This window comes from Pseudophryne corroboree, chromosome 5 (genome assembly GCF_028390025.1).
Source record: "Pseudophryne corroboree isolate aPseCor3 chromosome 5, aPseCor3.hap2, whole genome shotgun sequence".
Classification (NCBI taxonomy): domain Eukaryota; kingdom Metazoa; phylum Chordata; class Amphibia; order Anura; family Myobatrachidae; genus Pseudophryne; species Pseudophryne corroboree.
The window spans coordinates 799,462,533-799,486,895 of NC_086448.1; the positions used below are offsets into that span (position 1 = coordinate 799,462,533).

At 50.4% G+C, this 24,363-nt stretch overlaps 1 long non-coding RNA gene across 1 annotated transcript in view; it reads right to left on the reverse strand.

The window, feature by feature from the left end:
- Window positions 1-20,384, reverse strand: part of LOC134929488 (uncharacterized) — a 34,422-nt gene extending 14,038 nt beyond the window's left edge. Inside the window, exon 1 of the long non-coding RNA XR_010178587.1 lies at window positions 20,300-20,384. This is a non-coding gene — a long non-coding RNA (uncharacterized LOC134929488). The remainder of the gene's footprint in view (window positions 1-20,299) is intronic.
- Between the last annotated feature and the right edge of the window lie 3,979 nt (window positions 20,385-24,363).

The window sequence follows — 24,363 nt, forward strand, 5'->3', positions numbered from 1 at the left end:
GGGAGGATTAGGGAGAGAGCAGGTGAGAGGAACACGGGGGGAGGTTTAGGGGGTGAGAGGAACGCGGGGGCAGGTTTAGGGGGTGAGAGGAATGCAGGGGGAGGTTTAGAGAATGAGTGAGAGGAACGCGGGGGGGAGGGCTTGGGATAGAGGTGAGCGGCATATCATACCTCCCAACTTTTCATATTCCCAAGGAGGGACACACGCGCGGCAAAGCCGCGCTCGCTCCCGAAAAAGGGCGTGGTCTAAAAGGGGTGTGGCTTCACGGAGGACCCGCGATCGCGAGTCACGCCCCCATTTTCGTCACTGAGGGGGCATGCCCAGCGCTCTGTGAGCCGCTGGCATGCCCCCTCTCCCTCTGACGCCAGTGAATAGACGCTGTGCGCATGCGCACAGTGTTTATACACCGCTGCTCTGCTAAGCAGGGCAGCGAGTGCATGAGCCTCCCAACTGGCTCCCCCCCCCCCCCCCCCCCCACAGCAGGACAGTCCTAAAAAAAACTGGGACTGTCCCGCGAAAATCGGGACAGTTGGGAGGTATGGGCATATAGAGGGGAGAGCTATGAAGGGGGCAGGTGAGAGGCCCACCGGGAGGTAGAAGGGGGGCTTTAATAAGTCCCTGTCTGTGCCTAACCTGTGGTGGTGGTGTGCGCTGGTGTAGGTCCGACTCCTGGATGGATGAGTCCAGCGCTGACAGGCACTGGTGTAGGGTCCCTGCTCCATGTCTTCCCCGGCTCTTCTGCGGCTGCAGCTGGCTGGCAAAGAGGAAGAGGCTTCCTGGCTGGCTGCCCTGGGCGTGCATGATGACATCACGCCCGGCGTTGAGTAGCGCAGCTGAGGGGAGAAGGGATTGCTGAAGAGCATGGTCAGCGCCTCAGCCTCCTCCCCCAAGATCAGCTGCTGCCGGGTGACGCCTCCAGTCCTCCACAATAGTGGGGGGGGGGGGGATGGATAAGGGAGATGTAGAGGCGATCACAGCGCCCATCACACTAGCAGTTCTCTCCACCTGGCGGGTGCATGCAGAGATTTTTCCACCTCACAGCGCATTGCGCTGTGTGCAATGCCCCTCTTGCCCATAGCTAGTTACAGCACTGGCCGTGAGTGCCTGTTACCCTATAACAAATGTACATGGGGTAATGTACAGTCTTCTGTAAATTATACTGTGTGGGCAATGCCCACTAAATCGCATAGTTCAGTACGCACCCCTATGAAATTACCAACTAAAATGAGCGATTTAGGGGCAACCTGAGGGCACTGTTGTGCCAGGCCGATTGCAGGAAAGAAACAGCTAAAGTAGTCCTGGGTTACAGTGGAGTGATGTGAGGTCAGTGGCTGGTGAGGCACTACAGCCATAATGTCCGCCGAATCCTGTCGATGACCCCTACCGCCGCCAAGCCAATGCCCACTACTGCCTCTGAGCCGCTGCCCGCTGCCACCGCCAATGGCTTACAAATTTGCTCACCATCAACTGACCCAGCCCTCCGCCACTAATTTGCATCTCAGTCCGATGCCGCCAATGCCCGCTGCCTGCCTGCTCATCATACTTGTGATATATTGTACATTTTTATAGAAAAATAAAAAATAAAATTTTACTCACTGGTAAATCTATTTCTCGTAGTCCGTAGTGGATGCTGGGGACTCCGTAAGGACCATGGGGAATAGAGGGGCTCCGCAGGAGACTGGGCACTCCAAGAAAGATTTAGTACTACTGGTGTGCACTGGCTCCTCCCTCTATGCCCCTCCTCCAGACCTCAGTTAAGGAAACTGTGCCCGGAAGAGCTGACAGTACAAGGAAAGGATTTTGGAATCCAGGGTAAGACTCATACCAGCCACACCAATCACACCGTAAAACTCGTGATAAACTTACCCAGTTAACAGTATGAAGAACAACAGAGCATCAACAAACGGATGCCAACATAACATAACCCTTTATTAAGCAATAACTATATACACGTATTGCAGAAAGTCCGCACTTGGGACGGGCGCCCAGCATCCACTACGGACTACGAGAAATAGATTTACCGGTGAGTAAAATTTTATTTTCTCTAACGTCCTAGTGGATGCTGGGGACTCCGTAATGACCATGGGGATTATACCAAAGCTCCCAAACGGGCGGGAGAGTGCGGATGACTCTGCAGCACCGAATGGGCAAACACAAGGTCCTCCTCAGCCAGGGTATCAAACTTGTAGAATTTTGCAAAAGTGTTTGAACCCGACCAAGTAGCTGCACGGCAAAGCTGTAATGCCGAGACCCCTCGGGCAGCCGCCCAAGAAGAGCCCACCTTCCTTGTGGAATGGGCTTTTATCGATTTTGGATGCGGCAATCCAGCCGCAGAATGAGCCTGCTGAATCGTGTTACAGATCCAGCGAGCAATAGTTTGCTTTGAAGCAGGAGTGCCAACCTTGTTGGATGCATACAGGATAAACAGCGAGTCAGTTATCCTGACTCCAGCCGTTCTGGCCACATAAATCTTCAAAGTCCTGACTACATCAAGCAACTTGGAATCCTCCAAGTCACGAGTAGCCGTAGGCACCACAATAGGTTGGTTCAAATGAAAAGATGACACCACCTTCGGCAGAAATTGTGGACGAGTCCGCAATTCTGCCCTGTCCACATGGAAAACCAGATAGGGGCTTTTACATGACAAAGCCGCCAATTCTGACACACGCCTAGCCAATAGCATGACCACCTTCCACGTGAGATACTTTAGCTCCACGGTCTTAAGTGGCTCAAACCAGTGGGATTTCAGGAAACCCAACACCACGTTGAGATCCCAAGGTGCCACTGGTGGCACAAAAGGGGGGCTGAATATGCAGTACTCCCTTAACAAACGTCTGAACCTCAGGAAGAGAAGCCAGTTCTTTTTGAAAGAAAATGGATAGGGCCGAAATCTGGACCTTCATGGACCCCAACTTCAAGCCCATAGTCACTCCAGACTGTAGGAAGTGCAGGAACCGGCCCAGCTGGAATTCCTCTGTAGGGGCCTTCCTGCCTCACACCAGGCAACATATTTTCGCCATATACGGTGATAGTGTTTTGCCTTTTTCCGCTAGGATCCTGCGTTCAACCGCCATGCTGTCAAACGCAGCCGCGGTAAGTCTTGGAACAGACAGGGCCCCTGTTGCAACAGATCCTGTCTGAGAGGCAGAGGCCATGGGTCCTCTGTGAGCATTTCTTGCAGTTCCGGGTACCAAGTCCTTCTTGGCCAATCCGGAACAATGAGTATTGTTCTCACTCCTCTTTTTCTTACGATTCTCAGCACCTTGGGTATGAGAGGAAGAGGAGGAAACACATAGACCGACTGGAACACCCACGGTGTTACTAGTGCGTCCACAGTGTTATGAACCACAGGTAGTGGTTCATTCCTATTTTATGTTTATAGTTGTCTTGCAGGCCAGGATTTCCCGTTGCTCTGGTTTAAGAATATTCTTGTTTGCTGCCAATGGTGAGTCTGTGTAATTGCAGCTTGTTCCCATGTGTTCAGCCTCACCTGTCTGTTCATTGCACCTCTCAGTTGTGCAGCAGGGCAGCTGCACGACATAATTAATTAAGACTCTCTGTTATATGCTGGCTGAGTGCAATTCACAGACGCTGGTGATATTTCCAGGTTTCTTGACTTCCAGAGTTCTTGCGTTCTGAGCTAGTCCCTGCCAGTTCCTGAGCTCCTATCTAGCAGTGTTTGTCTAGCTGCTTCCAGTATTGGTTCCTGTGTCGATTCCTGTGTCGGTTCCTGTGTCCTGCCGTGAAGTGTTCCTGTCCAGAAGTCCTGTGGCTTTGTCTGTGCCTAGTCGAGTTTCTGGCTTCTTGGTGTCCACCGGTCTGTCGTTTGGGATTCTGCCTGTCCTCCGGTTCTGAGAGTCTGTGTCGGCTACATTGGGGGTTCCTGTCCGTTTGCCAGTGTTTGTACCGGTTCCGTGAGTAGCGGCTTTGCCGCGTCCGTCGGCCTAGGCCGCAGTATTCTTTGGTTATATTTTGTTACTGGTGTTTTGCAGAGGGTTCTGCTTATGCTGCCACCGCCGGTACACAACAGTATTGTGTCGGCGAGTGGACAGCATTTCCTTGGTTGTTCTTTTCCTTAGGCGGCGTGCCGCACATATATTTAGTTTTAGGGTAGTTAGTAGCCCCTAGCTTTCTGTTGTTTTAGTCAGAGGTCCCCTTGTTATTATCCTGTCTCGGTTCACGCCTTGTCTCACGCTAAGACCTGGGGGCATCGGAGTTGGGCAGACATAATCCGCCCTTCAAACGCGGCTGCCGTGGGCCCAAGAAACCATAGTCACTCAGGCGTGAACTGACCACACGGGTAAAACAACGGAGGTAGGGTGCTAGGGGCTATTTCCACACCACACCTTATTTCAGTGTCACGTTCTGGTGCTCAGGACTCACTACGCAACATCTCCCTTGTTCTGAGCACCAGGAACCTAACATTATCACCAGCCATACAACAAAAAAGAAATAAAACTTTTTCTTTTTTGGCCCAGTCCAGAGTCTTGTCTAGAATCCAGTCCTGTCTAGAATTCAGTGTGCAGAATCCAGTCCGGTGTTTAGAATCCAGTCCTGTCTAGAACTCAGTGTGCAGAATCCAGTCCGGTGTTTAGAATCCAGCCCAGTCTTGTCTTGTCTTGTCTAGTTTAAAAATCCAGTCCAGTCTTGTCTTGTCTAGAATCTTGTCTAGAATCTTGTCTTAGAATCTTGTCTTAGAATCATGTCTCGAATCATGTCTAGAATCTTGTCTAAGAATATTTTCTAATAATCTTGTCTAGAATCTTGTCTTAGAATCGTGTCTAGAATCGTGTCTTGTCTAGTTTGAAATCCTATGCCTACTATGCAAGCCCTGCAAGCATCTCTCTCAGCCCTGAACTCTGCTTTCAGTGCTTTGAAACCTGAGCGGCTGGAAGTTTTGCAGCAATCCTTAAAGCAACTGCAAAACCTTCTGACCAAAATTTTGCTTATTTTGCCAGAAGTTGTTGAGAGTTCATCCTATAAAGAGACTCTTGCTCACAGTATGGTGACAAGTGAATCCTCAGGTTTAATTAAAGAGAAAAGGTTTAAAAGTTTTCTGCGGCCCAGGCTCTCAGAAGAGGAGCGTCTGCGTTGCAGAAACTTAGATTTATGCCTATATTGTGGGGGTTTAGGCCACTATCTGCAGACCTGTGAGTTGCGCAAGCCAAGGTGTGGCGACAAGTCCTGCCCTCTGGCCAAGTTTAGTCAGGATACAAGACCTATTCCTGTCTCTACTGTGGCAGAGGTACTTGTCACACAACCCACACTAAAAAGCACTCTGTCCTATAATTGGGGTCCTTGGGCTAGGGAGCCCCATTATAGATTCAGGAACCAAAGGAGAATGTTTCTCTCCTCTCTTGATTTTCCTGTTGAAGCAAAGTTGCAAACCCCTGGAGTGGTGCCCGATGCCCAGGGTCCTGGAGTGGTGCCCGATGCCCAGGGTCCTGGAGTGGTGCCCGGTGCCCAGAGTTCTGGAGCGGTACCCGGTACCCAGAGTCCTGGAGCGGTACCCGATGCCCAGAGTCCTGGAGCGGTACCCGATGCCCAGAGTCCTGGAGCGGTACCCGATGCCCAGAGTCCTGGAGCGGTACCCGATGCTCTAGGTTATAGAGGGACATCGAATATTATAGCTCAGGTGTCAATACCAGTAGGGGTCTCAGAAGCTGTTACCCCAGGTAGAAACTTGAAAAGCGCAACTCCAGAGAAGGTGTCTAAAACCATAGTTCTAGAAGGGAACTCGAGAAGCAAAACCCCAGAAGGGATCTTTGAAGTAATATCCCCAAGTGGGGTCTCAAGAGACAAAGCCCCAAAGAAGGGTCTAGAAGTCGCTTCCCCAGGAAAGGACTCAAGAGGCATAGCGTTAGTGGAGGTTCTGAAGGTTATAGCTTCAGCAAAAGTCCCGGAAGTCATAGTCCCGGGAGAAGTTTCGATAATTATTGACTCAGAGAGGGAGGCCGACGGCTCGGTCCCAGAGAGGGAGGCCGACGGCTCGGTCCCAGTGAGGGAGGCCGACGGCTCGGTCCCAGTGAGGGAGGCCGACGGCCCGGTCCCAGTGAGGGAGGCAGACGGCCCGGTCCCAGTAAAAGAATCCGAGGTTCTGGCCCCAGCGGGGTTCCCGGAGGCCACTGCCCCAGCGGGGTTCCCATAGGCCACTGCCCCAGCGGGGTTCCCATAGGCCACTGCCCCAGCGGGGTTCCCGGAGGCCACTGCCCCAGCGGGGTTCCCGGAGGCCACTGCCCCGGGTGGGGTTCAGAAAGTCACTGCCCCGGGTGGGGTTCAGAAAGTCACTGCCCCGGGTGGGGTTCAGAAAGTCACTGCCCCAGGTGGGGTTCCGAGGGCCACTGCCCCAGGTGGGGTTCCGAGGGCCACTGCCCCAGGTGGGGTTCCGAGGGTCATTGCCCCAGGTGGGGTTCAGAAAGTCACTGCCCCAAGTGGGGTTCAGAAAGTCTTAGCCTCGAGTAAGGTCAATAGTGACCAGGTCCTAGCAAAGCACTCTAGTCAGTCAGATGGGAAGGAAGCAGATCCTGACTCTGTTGATATCTCAACATCTATAATCTTTGATGGGGACTTAGTCCAATTTCTGGCGCTTTACAAACACTATTACACCATTTTGTTGTTTAGACCATTTCTGGGCATCACTTCAGAGAACCTTGTGCTCTATCTGATATATTCCTTTAGAGGAGAGCCTTTTGAGTGGGCAACCAGCCTAATGAAAGCTGAAGATCCCATTCTTCAGGTTCCCCAGGCATTCAGTGATGCAGTTATTAAGAGATATGGTTCCAAAGAAATTGGTTCAGGTTCCTCTAGGTCACCCGTCTTATCTGCTGAGAGTTCACCGTATTCTGTAAATTCGGCACAAGAGTCTCAGCCCGTTGTTTTGACTGCAGGATGTGCTTTTCTCTCTTCTTCTAATAGTAGTACTTTGCCTGAAAGTTCAGCTCCCAAGGTTAAGAAACCAATCTCTGATTTGAACCCAGCCTTGCTGGGAGGTACCATCAGTTCAGACAATGTTTGGGGAATTACCTTGGTCAGACCTCAAGAACTTTGTAAAAAGAAGAAGAAGAAAAAGAAATGATTATTGACTCTTGCCTTGTTAAAAAAAAAAGATTTTTTTTTCTTCTTTCCTTGTCTTGTGTCCAGTGGCCACCGTCAAGGGGGGGCACCGTTACAAGCTGTTGTCACAGCTTGTTTCTGTTAGACCAGTGTGTCAGGTTTTTTGTTTTTTTTTGTATCCCTTGTTTTGGAAAGTCTGAATTTTGGGGTCCTTTGACCCCTCCTCAAGGGGGGGGGGGTAATGTTATGAGCCACGGCTGTGGCTCATTCCTGTTTTGCATTTTTGGTTATGTATTTTATGTTATACTTCTGTTTATGTTCCCCGTGGGTGTCATGGGGTGTTCGGAGCTCACCCTTAAGGAGAGGGTACTGTTATGAACCACAGGTAGTGGTTCATTCCTATTTTATGTTTATAGTTGTCTTGCAAGCCAGGATTTCCTGTTGCTCTGGTTTAAGAATATTCTTGTTTGCTGCCAGTGGTGAGTCTGTGTAATTGCAGCTTGTTCCCATGTGTTCAGCCTCACCTGTCTGTTGATTGCACCTCTCAGTTGTGCAGCAGGGCAGCTGCACGACATAATTAATTAAGACTCTCTGTTATATGCTGGCTGAATGCAATTCACAGACGCTGGTGATATTTCCAGGTTTCTAGACTTCCAGAGTTCTTGCGTTCTGAGCTAGTCCCTGCCAGTTCCTGAGCTCCTGTCTAGCAATGTTTGTCTAGCTGCTTCCAGTGTTGGTTCCTGTGTCGATTCCTGTGTCGGTTCCTGTGTCCTGTCGTGAAGTGTTCCTGTCCAGAAGTCCTGTGGCTTTGTCTGTGCCTAGTCGAGTTTCTGGCTTCTTGGTGTCCACCGGTCTGTCGTTTGGGATTCTGCCTGTCCTCCGGTTCTGAGAGTCTGTGTCGGCTACATTGGGGGTTCCTGTCCGTTTGCCAGTGTTTGTACCGGTTCCGTGAGTAGCGGCTTTGCCGCGTCCGTCGGCCTAGGCCGCAGTATTCTTTGGTTATATTTTGTTACTGGTGTTTTGCAGAGGGTTCTACTTATGCTGCCACCGCCGGTACACAACAGTATTGTGTCGGCGAGTGGACAGCATTTCCTTGGTTGTTCTTTTCCTTTGGCGGCGTGCCGCACATATATTTAGTTTTAGGGTAGTTAGTAGCCCCTAGCTTTCTGTTATTTTAGTCAGAGGTCCCCTTGTTATTATCCTGTCTCGGTTCACGCCTTGTCTCACTCTAAGACCTGGGGGCATCGGAGTTGGGCAGACATAATCCGCCCTTCAAACGCGGCTGCCGTGGGCCCAAGAAACCATAGTCACTCAGGCGTGAACTGACCACACGGGTAAAACAACGGAGGTAGGGTGCTAGGGGCTATTTCCACACCACACCTTATTTCCGTGTCACGTTCTGGTGCTCAGGACTCACTACGCAACATCTCCCTTGTTCTGAGCACCAGGAACCTAACACACAGCTATCGCCTGAGGGTCTCTTGACCTGGCGCAATACCTTTGTAGCTTTTTGTTGAGACGGGATGCCATCATGTCCACCTGTGGCAGTTCCCATCGATTTGTAATCTGAGTGAAGACTTCTTGATGAAGTCCCCACTCTCCCGGGTGGAGGTCGTGCCTGCTGAGGAAGTCTGCTTCCCAGTTGTCCACTCCCGGAATGAACACTGATGACAGTGCTTGCACGTGATTCTCCGCCCAACGAAGAATCCTGGTGGCTTCCGCCATCGCCACTCTGCTTCTGGTCCCGCCCTGGCGGTTTACATGAGCCACTGCGGTGATGTTGTCTGACTGAATCAGCACCGGTTGGTTGCGAAGCAGAGGCTCCACTTGACTCAGGGCGTTGTATATGGCCCTTAGTTCCAGGATATTTATGTGCAGACAAGCCTCCTGACTTGACCACAACCCTTGGAAGTTTCTTCCCTGAGTGACTGCCCCCCAACCTCGGAGGCTCGCATCCGTGGTCACCAGGACCCAGTCCTGTATGCCGAACCTGCGGCCCTCGAGAAGGTGAGCACTCTGCAGCCACCACAGAAGAGACACCCTGGCCCTGGGGGACAGGGTGATCAGCCGATGCATCTGAAGATGCGATCCGGACCACTTGTCCAACAGATCCCACTGAAAGATCCTCGCATGGAACCTGCCGAAGGGAATGGCTTCGTATGATGCCACCATCTTTCCCAGGACTTGCGTGCAGTGATGCACCGACACCTGTTTCGGTTTTAAGAGGTCTCTGACTAGAGTCACGAGCTCCTGAGCCTTCTCCGCCGGGAGAACCACCTTCTTCTGGTCTGTGTCCAGAATCATGCCCAGAAACGGCGGACGCGTCGTAGGAATCAGCTGCGACTTTGGGATATTCAGAATCCAGCCGTGCTGTTGCAACACTTCCTGAGAGTGTGCTACGCTGATCAGCAACTGCTCTCTGGACCTCGCCTTTATGAGGAGATCGTCCAAGTATGGGATAATTGTGACTCCTCGCTTTCTCAGGGGCACCATCATTTCCGCCATTACCTTGGTAAATATTCTCGGTGCCGTGGAGAGCTCAAACGGCAACGTCTGGAATTGGTAATGACAGTCCTGTACCACAAATCTGAGGTACTCCTGATGAGGTGGATAAATGGGGACATGCAAGTAAGCATCCTTGATGTCCAGAGACACCATAAAATCCCCCTCTTCCAGGCTTGCAATGACCGCTCTGAGCGATTCCATTTTGAACTTGAATCTTTTCAGATAAATGTTCAGGGACTTTAAATTCAATATGGGTCTGACCGAACCGTCCGGTTTCGGTACCACAAACATTGTGGAATAGTATCCCCTTCCCTGTTGAAGGAGGGGAACCTGTACCACCACCTGCTGGAGATATAACTTGTGAATTGCCGCTAACACTACTTCCCTTTCCATGGGGGAAGCTGGCAGGGCCGATTTGTGGTAACGGTGAGGGGGCATCACCTCGAATTCCAGCTTGTATCCCTGAGACACAATCTGTATAGCCCAGGGATCCACCTGTGAGAGAACTCACTGGTGGCTGAAATTTCGGAGACGCTCCCCCACCGCTCCTGGCTCCACCTGTGGAGCCCCAGCGTCATGCGGTGGATTTAGTGGAAGCCGGGGAGGATTTCTGCTCCTGGGAACTAGCTGTATGGTGCAGCTTCTTTCCTCTACCCCTGCCTCTGGCAAGAAAGGATGCACCTCTGACTTTCTTGCTTCTTTGTGATCGAAAGGACTGCATTTGGTAATACGGTGCTTTCTTAGGCTGTGAGGGAATATATGGCAAAAAATTTGACTTCCCAGCCGTAGCTGTGGAAACTAGGTCTGAGAGACCGTCCCCAAACAATTCCTCACCCTTGTAAGCTAACACCTCCATGTGCTTTTTGTAGTCGGCATCACCTGTCCATTGCCGAGTCCACAGGACCCTTCTGGCAGAAATTGACATTGCATTTATTCTAGAGCCCAGTAGGCAAATGTCCCTCTGGGCATCCCTCATATATAGGACAGCGTCTTTTATATGCCCCAGGGTCAGTAAAATAGTATCCTTGTCCAAGGTATCCAGTTCCTCAGACAGATTATCTGTCCATGCTGCTACAGCACTACACATCCAGGCCGACGCAATTGCCGGCCTCAGTAGAGTACCTGAATGTGTATAAACAGACTTCAGGATACTTTCCTGCTTCCTATCCGCAGGATCCTTTAGGGAGGCCGTATCCTGTGACGGTAGGGCCACCTTCTTAGATAAGCGTGTCAGAGCTTTGTCTACCCTAGGGGAGGATTCCCAGCGCATCCTGTCCGTTGGCGGGAAAGGATACGCCATAAGTAACCTTTTGGAAATCAGCACTTTCCTATCGGGGGAATCCCACGCTTTTTCACATAACTCATTTAACTCATGTGAAGGGGGAAAAGTCACCTCTTGCTTTTTCTCCCCATACATATAAACCCTCTTGTCAGGGACAGGGTTTACCTCTGATATGTGCAATACATCCTTCATTGCTATAATCATGTAGCGGATGGCTTTAGCCATTTTAGGCTGCAATTTTGCATCATCGTCATCGACACTGGAGTCAGAATCCGTGTCGATATCTGTGTCAACAATTTTGGATAGTGGGCGCTTCTGAGACCCAGATGGCCTCTGCGCTGTAGGATCAGGCATGGGCTGAGACCCCGACTGTCCCAAGGCATCAGCTTTATCCAACCTTTTATGCAAGGAGTTTACATTATCATTTAACACCTTCCACATATCCATCCAATCAGGTGTCGGCGCCGTCGGCGGAGACACGTCATTCATCTGCACCTGCTCTGTCTCCACATAGCCCTCCTCGTCAAACATGTCGACACACGCGTACCGACACACCACACACACAGGGGATGCTCTATATGAGGACAGGACCCCCACAAGGCCTTTTGGAGAGACAGAGAGAGAGTATGCCAGCACACACCCCAGCGCTATATGACCCAGGAATCACACAGTAACTTAGTGTTTACCCAGTAGCTGCTGTAAATATGATTAATGCGCTAAATTTATGTGCCCCCCCTCTCTTTTTACCCTCTTTCTACCGTGAGTCTGCAGGGGAGAGCCTGGGCAGCTTCCTCTCAGCGGAGCTGTGGAGAGAAAATGGCGCTGGTGAGTGCTGAGGAAGAAGGCCCCGCCCCCTCAGCAGCGGGCTTCTGTCCCGCGATTTTGTGTAAAATTAATGGCGGGGGCTCATGCATATTACAGTGCCCAGCTGTATATATGCTGCTTTTTTGTCAGGGGGTAATCAATTGCTGCCCAGGGCGCCCCCCCCTGCGCCCTGCACCCTACAGTGACCGGAGTGTGTGGGTTAGTGTGGGCGCAATGGCGCACAGCTGCAGTGCTGTGCGCTACCTCATATGAAGACAGGAGTCTTCTGCCGCCGATTTTGACGTCTTCTTGCTTCAACCCGCCGGATTCTGTCTTCTGGCTCTGCGAGGGGGACGGCGGCGCGGCTCCGGGAACGGACGACCAAGGTTAAGTTCCTGTGTTTGATCCCTCTGGAGCTAATGGTGTCCAGTAGCCTAAGAAGCGCAACCTAGCCGCAGTTAGTAGGTTTGCTTCTCTCCCCTCAGTCCCACGTAGCAGAGAGTCTGTTGCCAGCAGAAGCTCTCTGAAAATAAAAAACCTAACTAAAATACTTTCTTATTAGCAAGCTCAGGAGAGCTCACTAAAATGCACCCAGCTCCTTCCGGGCACAGATTCTAACTGAGGTCTGGAGGAGGGGCATAGAGGGAGGAGCCAGTGCACACCAGTAGTACTAAATCTTTCTTGGAGTGCCCAGTCTCCTGCGGAACCCGTCTATTCCCCATGGTCCTTACGGAGTCCCCAGCATCCACTAGGACGTTAGAGAAATTAGTGTTTGGGACTGGGAAGGGAGTGGGAGGAGGACATGAATGCAATTTTGTTGTCTAGGGCTTCCATTAACTTAATGGAGAAGGGTCTGAATGGTTTAAAAAAATAAAAAAAAATGTGTGAGGTCCCCCCTCCTAAGTATAACCAGCCTCGGGCTCTTTGAGCCGGTCCTGGTTGTTTAAAAACTGGGGGGGGGGGGGGAATAAGAATTTACTCACCGGTAATTCTATTTCTCGTAGTCCGTAGTGGATGCTGGGTACTCCGTAAGGACCATGGGGTATAGACGGGCTCCGCAGGAGACTGGGCACTCTTAAAAGAAAGATTAGGTACTCTGTCTGGTGTGCACTGGCTCCTCCCTCTATGCCCCTCCTCCAGACCTCAGTTAGGGAAACTGTGCCCGGAAGAGCTGACATTACTAGGAAAGGATTTGGAATCCAGGGTAAGACTCATACCAGCCACACCAATCACACCGTACAACTCGTGATAACTATACCCAGTTAACAGTATGAACAATAACTGAGCCTCACTGAACAGATGGCTCATAACAATAACCCTTTAGTTAAGCAATAACTATATACATGTATTGCAGAGAGTCCGCACTTGGGACGGGCTCCCAGCATCCACTACGGACTACGAGAAATAGAATTACCGGTGAGTAAATTCTTATTTTCTCTGACGTCCTAGTGGATGCTGGATACTCCGTAAGGACCATGGGGATTATACCAAAGCTCCCAAACGGGCGGGAGAGTGCGGATGACTCTGCAGCACCGAATGAGCAAACTCAAGGACCTCCTCAGCCAGGGTATCAAACTTGTAGAATTTTGCAAAAGTGTTTGAACCCGACCAAGTAGCAGCTCGGCAAAGTTGTAAAGCCGAGACCCCTCGGGCAGCCGCCCAAGAAGAGCCCACCTTCCTCGTGGAATGGGCTTTTACTAATTTAGGATGCAGCAGTCCAGCCGCAGAATGTGCAAGCTGAATCGTGCTACAGATCCAGCGAGCAATAGTCTGCTTTGAAGCAGGAGCACCCAGCTTGTTGGGTGCATGCAGGATAAATAGCGAGTCAGTTTTTCTGACTCTAGCCGTCCTGGAAACATAAAGTTTCAGGGCCCGGACTACGTCCAGCAACTTGGAATCCTCTGAGTCCCTAGTAGCCGCAGGCACCACAATAGGTTGGTTCAAATGAAACGATGATACCACCTTAGGGAGAAATAGGGGACGAGTCCTCCATTCTGCCCTTTCCATATGGAAGATCAGATATGGGCTTTTACATGACAAAGCCGCCAATTCTGACACACGCCTAGTCCAAGCTAAGGCCAAAAGCATGACCACTTTCCACGTGAGATATTTTAGCTCCACGGTCTTAAGTGGCTCAAACCAGTGGGATTTTAGGAATCCAACACACATTAAGATCCCAAGGTGCCACTGGAGGCACAAAAGGGGCTGAATATGCAGCACCCCTGTAACAACGTCCAAACTTCAGGCAGTGAAGCCAGTTCTTTTTGAGAGGAAAAGGGATAGGGCCGAAATCTTGGCCTTTATGGATCCTAATTTTAGGCCCATAATCACTCCTGACTGTAGGAAGTGCAGGAATCGACCCCCCTGGAATTCCTCTGTAGGGCCTTCCCGGCCACACACCAAGCAACCTATTTTCGCCATATACAGTGAAAAAGTCTTGCTGTCACGTCTTTCCTAGCCTTTATCAGCGTAGGAATAACTGCATCCGGAATGCCCTTTTCCGCTAGGATCCGGCGTTCAACCGCCATGCCGTCCAACGCAGCCGCGGTAAGTCTTGGATCAGACAGGGTCCCTGTTGCAACATGTCCTGACTGAGAGGCAGAGGCCATGGGTCCTCTGAGAGCATTTCTTGCAGTTCCGGGTACTGAGTCCTTCTTGGCCAATCCGGAGCAAAGAATATTGTTCACACTCCTCCGTTTATTACAATTCTCAGCCCTTGGGTCTGAGAGGAAGAGGAGGGAATATATAGACCGACTGGAACACCCACGGTGTTACTAGTGCGACCACAGCTATCGCCTGAGAGTCCCTTGACCCAGCGTAAAACCTTTTTTATCTTTTTATTGAGGTGGGACGCCATGTAGTCCACCTGAGGCAGTTTTCATCAATTTGCAAAACTGCGTGAAGACTTCCTGATGAAGTCACCACTTTCCCGGGTGGAGGTCGTGTCCACTCCCGGAATGAACACTGCTGACAGTGCGCTTACTTGATTCTCCGCCCAGCGAAGAATTCTGGTGGCTTCTACCCTCGCCACCCTGCTCCTTGAGCCGCCCTGGCGGTTTACATGAGCCCCTGCGGTCTGACTGGATCAGAACCGGTTGGTCGCGAAGCAGGAACTCTGCTTGACTTAGGGCGTTGTATATGGCCCTTAGTTCCAGGATATTGATGTGAAGGCAAGTCTGTTGGCTTGACCACAAACCTTGGAATTTTCTTCCCTGTGTAACTGCCCCCCACCCTCGGAGGCTTGCATCCGTGGTCACCAGGACCCAGTCCTGAATGCCGAATCTGCGGCCCTCGAGAAGGTGAGCACTCCGCAGCCACCACAGGAGAGACACCCTGGCCCTGGGGGATAGGGTGATTAACCGATGCATCTGAAGATGTGATCCGGACCACTTGTCCAGTAAGTTCCATTGTCCTTGCATGGAACCAGCCGAAGGGGATGGCCTCGTATGATGCCATCATCCTTCCCAGGACTCGAGTGCAGTGATGCACTGACACCTGTTTTGGTTTTCAATGGATTCCTGACCAGTGTCATGAACTCCTGAGCTCTCTCTATCAGGAGATAAACCCTCTTCTGGTCTGTGTCTAGGATCATGCCTAGGCGAGGCAGATGAGCTGTAGGAACCAACTGCGACTTCGGAATATATAGAATCCAGTCGTGTTGCCGTTTCACTTCCAGACAAGGTGATACGCTGTCCAGCAACTGCTCTCTTGATCTCGCTTTTATGAGGAGATCATCCAAGTATGTGATAATAGTGACACCTTGCTTCCGCAGGATCATATCCGCCATTACCTTGGTGAAATTGGTAATGACAATCCCGTACCGCAATTCTGAGGTACGCCTGATGAGGTGGATAAATGGGGACACGAAGGTATGCATCCCTTATGTCCCGATTCATTTCAGGCTTGCAATGACCGCTCTTAGCGATTCCATCTTGAACCTGAACCTTTTCAGGTATATGTTCAGGGATTTTAATACAATATGGGTCTAACCGAACTGTCTGGTTTCGGGATTATAACATGGTCGAATAATAACACCCTCTTGTTGAAGGAGGGGACCCTTGACCACCACCTGTTGAAGATACAATTTACGAATTGCAGTTAACACTGGCTCCCTCTCTTGGGGGGAAGCCCGTCGGGTCCTCGGTGAGGGGGCATCTTCTCACAGTCCAGCCTGTATCCCTGCGATACAATTTCTATTGCCCAGGGATCTAACAGGGAGTGAACCCACTTGTGGCTGAACTTACGAAGGCGTGTCCCCACCGGGCCTAGCTCCGCCTGTGGAGCCCCAGCGACATGCGGTGGATTTTTGTAGAGGCCGGGGAGGACTTCTGTTCCTGGGGACTAGCTGTGTTGTACAGCTTCTTTCCTCTGCCCCCGGCACTGAAAAGAAAGGACGCACCTCAGACTTTCTTGTTTCTTTATTCGAAAAGCTGCATTTAATAATGTCGTGCTTTCCTAGGCTGTGCAGGAATATAAGGCAAAATATCAGAATTACCAGCTATAGCTGTGGAGACCAGGCCCGAGAACCTTTCTCCTCACAATCCTCAGCCTTCCATATGCCTCTTAAGTCGGCATCATCTGTCCAATGTATATTCTACAGGACACGTCAAGCAGAAATCGACATAGATTTTGTCTCTAGGACCCAGTATACTCATGTCCCTTTGGGCATGCTTTATAATTATATATCTATCACTTAAGACAGCATCTTAAAATATTTATATGCATACTAGGGTCTCAATCTCTGCTGATAAGGTACCTGTCCACGCTGCCACAGCGCTATAAACCCATGCCGACACAATCGCCGGTCTGGGTAGTATACTAGAATGTGCACACTATCTGCAGGATCCCTGAGAATAGCTAGTGCAAACAGGACACCTAAGGGGAAGATTCTCAACACATCCTGGCCCTAGTGGGGAAAGGATACAGCCTGAGAATTCTCTTGTGGGAAGCTGCCGTCTCTTGTCTGGAGATTCCCGCTCTTTTTCCTCATGAGAGGAGGGAAATTTACCTCAGCATTCTTCCCCTTAACATGTGTACTCTCGTGTCAGGGACAGATGAGTCATCAGTGATATGCAAATCATCTTTTATTCCAATAATCATATATTGAATATCTTTTAGCCCTCTTGGCTGTAACTTTGCATTATCGTAGTCGACAGTGGAGTTAAACTCCGTGTCGATACTTTGTTATTTTGGATAGTGAACATAGAGAGACTCTGAAGGACTCTGTGACATAGGGACAGACCAGGGTAGATTTCCTTTCTGTTCCCTAACCTTTTGTGCAATAATTTTACCTCAGCACTTACACATATCCAAACAGGTGTCGGCGTTGTCGACGGAGACACCCTCCCACACACATATCCGCTCTATCACCTCCTTAGAGGAGCCTTTTACCTCAGACATGTCGACACACGCGTACCGACACACCTAACACACAGGGGATGCTCTATTTGAAGACAGTTCCCCCACCAGGCCCTTTGGAGAGACAGAGAGAGAGTATGCCAGCACACACCACAGCGCTATATAATACAGGGATGTACACTATACTGAGTGATTTTTCCCCTATAGCAGCTTATATACACAGTTTTGCGCCTAAATTTATGTGCCCCCCCCTCTCTTTTTTACCCTTTGTGTACCAGGATACTGCAGGGGAGAGCCTGGGGAGCTTCCTTCCAGCTGAGCTGTGAAGAGAAAATGGCGCCGGTGTGCTGAGGAAGAAGGCCCGGCCCCCTCAGCGGCGGGCTTCTGTCCTTTTATGTACTTTAATGGCGGGGGTTAATGCACATATACAGTTTATCAGACTGTATTATGTGCTTTTCGCCAAGTAAGGTAATCTAATTGCTGCCCAGCCCCCCCCCCCCCCCAGCGCCCTGCACCCATCAGTGACCGGAGTGTGTGGTGTGCTAAGGGAGCAATGGCGCACAGCTGCAGTGCTGTGCGCTACCTTAATGAAGACCGGAGTCTTCAGCCGCCGATTTTCAACTTCTCTTCGTTCTTCTGGCTCTGCAAGGGGGACAGCGGCGCGGCTCCGGGACCGGACGACCGAGGACTGGGCCTGTGTTCGATCCCTCTGGAGCTAATGGTGGCCAGTAGCCTTAGAAGCCCAAGCTAGCTGCAAGCAGGTAGGTTCGCTTCTCTCCCCTCAGTCCCACGTAGCAGTGAGTCTGTTGCCAGCAGATCTCACTGAAAATAAAAAACCTAACAAATACTTTCTTTTCTAGGAAGCTCAGGAGAGCCCCAGGGTGCATCCAGCTCTGGCCGGGCACAGATACTAACTGAGGTCTGGAGGAGGGGCATAGAGGGAGGAGCCAGTGCACACCAGACATAGTACCTAATCTTTCTTTTAAGAGTGCCCAGTCTCCTGCGGAGCCCGTCTATACCCCATGGTCCTTACGGAGTACCCAGCATCCACTAGGACGTCAGAGAAATTGGACAGGGGTTCCCCGTATTTAGACAACCAGCACCATGCTCTTAGTCCAGTCCTGGTTCCAAAAATACGGGGGACAAAAGATGTAGGGGTCCCCCGTATTTTTAAAACCAGCACCAGGCTCCACTAGCCAGGGACATAATGCCACAGCCGGGGGATACATTTATGTAGGTCCCTGCGGCCGTGGCATTACCCCCCCCCCCCCCCCCCAACTAGTCACCCCTGGCTGGGTTTCCCTGGAGCAGCGGGGACCCCTTAAATCAAAGGGTCCCCCCTCCAGGCACCCAAGGGCCAGGGGTGAAGCCCGAGACTGTCCCCAGCACCTCTGTGCGGTGGATGCCGGGCTGATAGCCATAAGTGTGTAAAAAATAGAATATTGTTTTTTGTTGTGGAACTAAAAGGCCCTGCATGCTGGTACTTGAGGTTCTCGAAGTACCAGCATGCGGGGAAATAACGGGCCCGCTGATACGTGTAGTTCTACAACAAAAAAAGATACCCAAATAAAAACACAACAAACACACCTTGAAAGTAAAAATGTGTTAAAACACACTTACACACTCACATATACTTACCTACATCCCACGCTGATCACGTCTGCTTGTCCATGTAGAATCCAGTAGGGGTACCTGTAAAAATGAAAAATAAACCTACAAATGAAGTAATCCACAGGAGGATGAGGGGGGGGGGGGGGGGAGAGAGAGAGAGAGAGAGAGAGAGAGAGAGAGAGAGAGAGCATACCTCCCAACATGACCCTCTCCAGGAGGAACAGAATGCTCTGCTTCTGGACTTTCCTCTTGATTTAGGATTGTCTTCACCTGTGCTGAAACACCTTTTACCCATTTACCTGTTCAACACAGGTGCCGGCAATCATAAGTTAAAAGAACAGACCAGCAGCAGAGCATTGTGTCCCTCGGGAAGAGGGAGAGAGAGAGATTATGCACTCACTGTGGTTCTTATACTGCTGGCTGGGAGCGGGAGGAGCACAGACAGGGGAGAGTGCTGCTGCTGGCTGGGAGAACGGAGCCGGCGCCAGAGGAGGAACGAGGGGGTGGGGGGATTCCGACTCGGCCACCGCACTCAGGCGCTGCGCTGGAGGAGGAATGAGGGGGAGGATTCTTACCTGGCCACCGCACGCACACAGTCACCGCCACTTTCGCCTCCAGCGCTGCCTGTGGGTGATTGGACAACTGGGCCAATCACATCTGGGGGACTGACAGGGGCGTGCATTTATCGGGGCTGAGTGCACGCCCCTTTCATTGAGGTACCAGTATAGGTGCCGCTTCCCCATGCTTTTTCAATGGGCTTTCACAGCCCATTGCTTCGCCCTGCCCCCTGCCCACCCCGAGCTGCCCGGACTTTTAGTGTTAGCAGCGGAAGGCACCTCTCCCACTGCCTCCCACCCTCACACGCAGCCACATACACAGGGGGGAAATGATTAGAATAATAAAAGAAGATATTTATCACAGAATCTGTGCTATAAATATCTTCTTTTTATTGTTTTAATCATTATGACAGGGGAGGCATTACCTCCTACCTCCCCTGCCTCCCCTAAATGCACGTCAGTGCTGCGTTATCTCCTTGTCTTCATAGGTTACATATTAGAATTGTACAAAATGATTATGATTGCATTATCCATTGTGTATACTGCCATACAGTTTTCTAGAAATGAAATTTTCGGCATACTTCGGTTATTAGTATTACTGCAGTGGCATCCACTAGCAATTGCTTATATTGACACTAGAGGGCAGAGTTGTTCAACAAATACTGCCAATTCCATAATTTGGTTTATTTATACCTAAAAAATTTATAGCTTTATCTACTACTATCTAATCAGTTTCATTTTCATTGTGTTTTATATTGAATTGTTCAAAAACACATTTTTATTGTGAATAAGGCGCAGTTTAAAAAAAAAAAAGATTGAATCTGTCTGACATGTCTTTATCATATATCATTTTCTCATTCCATGAAAGCGTATTTCTGCTTAGTCAGCTCGCGTACATTCATATTAAATTGGTCACCATAAAATCAGATTCTCATGTGTGTGCATCCATATGGGATGTAGTTATGTTGCACACCATTGGGGGTTGCCACTAACCACTAACTCTAGTGAGACTTTTGTGCCCCTTTCCCTGCTGAATACAGCCCTGGCTAGAAACTAGTATACATATACAGTAGCTGGAAAAAAGTGTTATATGTGTGCTGAGTGCTGCTCCTGGCACTAGGAAACTAACCAGTCAGCAAGAAGCGTATGGATTCCAGAGAGAGAGTCGGCTTATGCTGTGGCAGTAACTGCAGGTGGTGACAGTTGGGTGGCAGCCATCTTAGGTGTACTGACAGTATCCGGTCTCTAGGTCGACAGTGTCTAGGTCGACCATTATTGGTCGACAGTAACTAGGTCAACAAGGTTTCTAGGTTGACAGGGTCTCTAGGTCGACATGTACTAGGTCGACAGGTCAAAAGGTCTCCCCGTCAGCCCTTGCATAGAGAACAGTCGCAGAAACTCGTTAATAAAATCTCCAGATAAACTTTGCGTACAGTAGTTACAACGCGGAATATTAAGTTTGGTAAGAAGCCAATGGGAATGAAACATAGTTGCTAAAATAAGAATTTACTTACCGATAATTCTATTTCTCGTAGTCCGTAGTGGATGCTGGGGACTCCGTAAGGACCATGGGGAATAGCGGCTCCGCAGGAGACTGGGCACAAAAGTAAAGCTTTAGAACTACCTGGTGTGCACTGGCTCCTCCCCCTATGACCCTCCTCCAAGCCTCAGTTAGGATACTGTGCCCGGACGAGCGTACACAATAAGGAAGGATTTTGAATCCCGGGTAAGACTCATACCAGCCACACCAATCACACCATATAACTTGTGATCTAAACCCAGTTAACAGCATGATAACAGAGGAGCCTCTAGAAAAGATGGCTCACTACAGCAATAACCCGATTTTTTGGTAACAATAACTATGTACCAGTATTGCAGACAATCCGCACTTGGGATGGGCGCCCAGCATCCACTACGGACTACGAGAAATAGAATTATCGGTAAGTAAATTCTTATTTTCTCTGACGTCCTAGTGGATGCTGGGGACTCCGTAAGGACCATGGGGATTATACCAAAGCTCCCAAACGGGCGGGAGAGTGCGGATGACTCTGCAGCACCAAATGAGAGAACTCCAGGTCCTCCTCAGCCAGGGTATCAAATTTGTAGAATTTTACAAACGTATTTGCTCCTGACCAAGTAGCTGCTCGGCAAAGTTGTAAAGCCGAGACCCCTCGGGCAGCCGCCCAAGATGAGCCCACCTTCCTTGTGGAATGGGCTTTTACAGATTTTGGCTGTGGCAGGCCTGCCACAGAATGTGCAAGCTGAATTGTACTACAAATCCAACGAGCAATAGTCTGCTTAGAAGCAGGAGCACCCAGCTTGTTGGGTGCATACAGAATAAACAACGAGTCAGATTTTCTGACTCCAGCCGTCCTGGAAACCTATATTTCCAGGGCCCTGACAACGTCTAGCAACTTGGAGTCCTCCAAGTCCCTAGTAGCCGCAGGCACCACAATAGGTTGATTCAGGTGAAACGCTGAAAACCACCTTAGGGAGAAACTGAGGACAAGTCCTCAATTCCGCCCTGTCCGAATGGAAAATCAGATGAGGGCTTTTACAGGATAAAGCCGCCCATTCTGACACGCACCTGGCCCAGGCCAGGGCCAACAGCATGACCACTTTCCATGTGAGATATTTTAACTCCACATATTTAAGTGGTTCAAACCAATGTGACTTTTGGAACCCAAAAACTACATTTAGATCCCAAGGTGCCACTGGAGGCACAAAAGGAGGCTGTATATACAGTACCCCTTTCACAAACGTCTGAACTTCAGGGACTGAAGCTAGTTCTTTTTGGAAGAAAATTGACAGGGCCGAAATTTGAACCTTAATGGACCCCCATTTCAGGCCCATAGACACTCCTGTTTGCAGGAAATGTAGGAATCGACCTAGTTGAAAATTCCTCCGTCGGGGCCTTACTGGCCTCTTACCACGCAACATATTTTCGCCAAATGCGGTGATAATGTTTTGCGGTTATATCTTTTCTGGCTTTGATCAGGAAAGGAATGACTTCATCCGGAATGCCTTTCTCCTTCAGGATCCGGCGTTCAACCGCCATGCCGTCAAACGCAGCCGCGGTAAGTCTTGGAACAGACAGGGTCCTTGCTGGAGCAGGTCCCTTCTTAGAGGTAGAGGCCACGGATACTCCGTGAGCATCTCTTGAAGTTCCGGTTACCAAGTCCTTCTTGGCCAATCCGGAGCCACGAATATAGTGCTTACTCCTCTCCATCTTATAATTCTCAGTACCTTGGGTATGAGAGGCAGAGGAGGGAACACATACACTGACTGGTACACCCACTGTGTTACCAGAGCGTCTACAGCTATTGCCTGAGGGTCCCTTGACCTGGCGCAATACTTGTCGAGTTTTACAAACATGTTGAAGACTTCTGGGTGAAGTCCCCACTCTCCCGGGTGGGGGGTCGTGTCTGCTGAGGAAGTCTGCTTCCCAGTTGTCCACTCCCGGAATGAATACTGCTGACAGTGCTATCACATGATTTTCCGCCCAGCGAAGAATCCTTGCAGCTTCTGCCTTGCCCTCCTGCTTCTTGTGTCACCCTGTCTGTTTACGTGGGTGACTGCCGTGATGTTGTCCGAATGGATCAACTCCGGGTGACCTTGAAGCAGAGGTCTTGCTGAGCTTAGAGCATTGTAAATGGCCCTTAGCTTCAGGATATTTATGTGAAGTGATGTCTCCAGGCTTGACCATAAGCTCTGGAAATTCCTTCCCTGTGTGACTGCTCCCCAGCCTCGCAGGCTGGCATCCGTGGTCACCAGGACCCAGTCCTGAATGTCGAATCTGCGGCCCTCTAGAAGATGAGCACTCTGCAACCACCACAGGAGAGACACCCTTGTGCTTGGTGACAGGGTTATCCGCTGATGCATCTGAAGATGCGACCCGGACCATTTGTCCAGCAGGTCCCACTGGAAAGTTCTTGCGTGGAATCTGCCGAATGGGATTGCTTCGTAGGAAGCCACCATTTTTCCCAGAACCCTTTCATTGATGTACTGAGACTTGGCTCGGTTATAGGAGGTTCCCGACTAGCTCGGATAACTCCCTGACTTTCTCCTCCGGGAGAAACACCTTTTTCTGGACTGTGTCCAGGATCATCCCTAGGAACAGAAGACGAGTCGTCGGGATCAGCTGCGATTTTGGAATATTGAGAATCCAATCGTGCTGCCGCAACACTACCGGAGATAGTGCTACACCGACCTCCAACTGTTCCCTGGATCTTACCCTTATCAGGGAATCGTCCAAGTAAGGGATAACTAAAATTCCCTTCCTTCGAAAGAGTATCATCATTTCGGCCATTACCTTGGTAAAGACCCGGGGTGCCGTGGACCATCCATACGGCAGCGTCTGAAACTGATAGTGACAGTTCATTACCACAAACCTGAGGTACCCTTGGTGAGAAGGGTAAATTGGGACATGAAGGTAAGCATCCTTGATGTCCCGAGACATCATGTAGTCCCCTTCTTCCAGGTTCGCAATCACTGCTCTGAGTGACTCAATCTTGAATTTGAACCTCCGTATGTAAGTGTTCAAGATTTTAGATTTAGAATCGGTCTCACCGAGCCGTCCGGCTTCGGTACCACAACAGTGTGGAATAATACCCCGTTCCCTGTTGCAGGAGGGGTACCTTGATTATCACCTGCTGGGAATACAGCTTGTGAATGGCTTCCAAAACTGCCTCCCTGTCAGAGGGAGACATCGGTAAAGCCGACTTTAGGAAACGGCGAGGGGGAGACGTCTCGAATTCCAATTTGTACCCCTGAGATATCACCTGAAGGATCCAGGGGTCTAAATGCGAGTGAGCCCACTGCGCGCTGAAATTCATTGAGACGGGCCCCCACCGTGCCTGATTCTGCTTGTAAAGCCCCAGCGTCATACTGAGGGCTTGGCAGAGGCGGGAGAGGGCTTCTGTTCATGGGAACTGGCTGATTTCTGCAGCCTTTTTCCTCTCCCTCTGTCACGGGGCAGAAATGAGGAACCTTTTGCCCGCTTGCCCACGAAAGGACTGCGCCTGATAATACGGCGTCTTCTTATGTTGAGAGGTGACCTGGGGTACAAACGTGGATTTCCCAGCTGTTGCCGTGGCCACCAGGTCTGAAAGACCGACCCCAAATAACTCCTCCCTTAATAAGGCAATACTTCCAAATGCCGTTTGGAATCCGCATCACCTGACCACTGTCGTG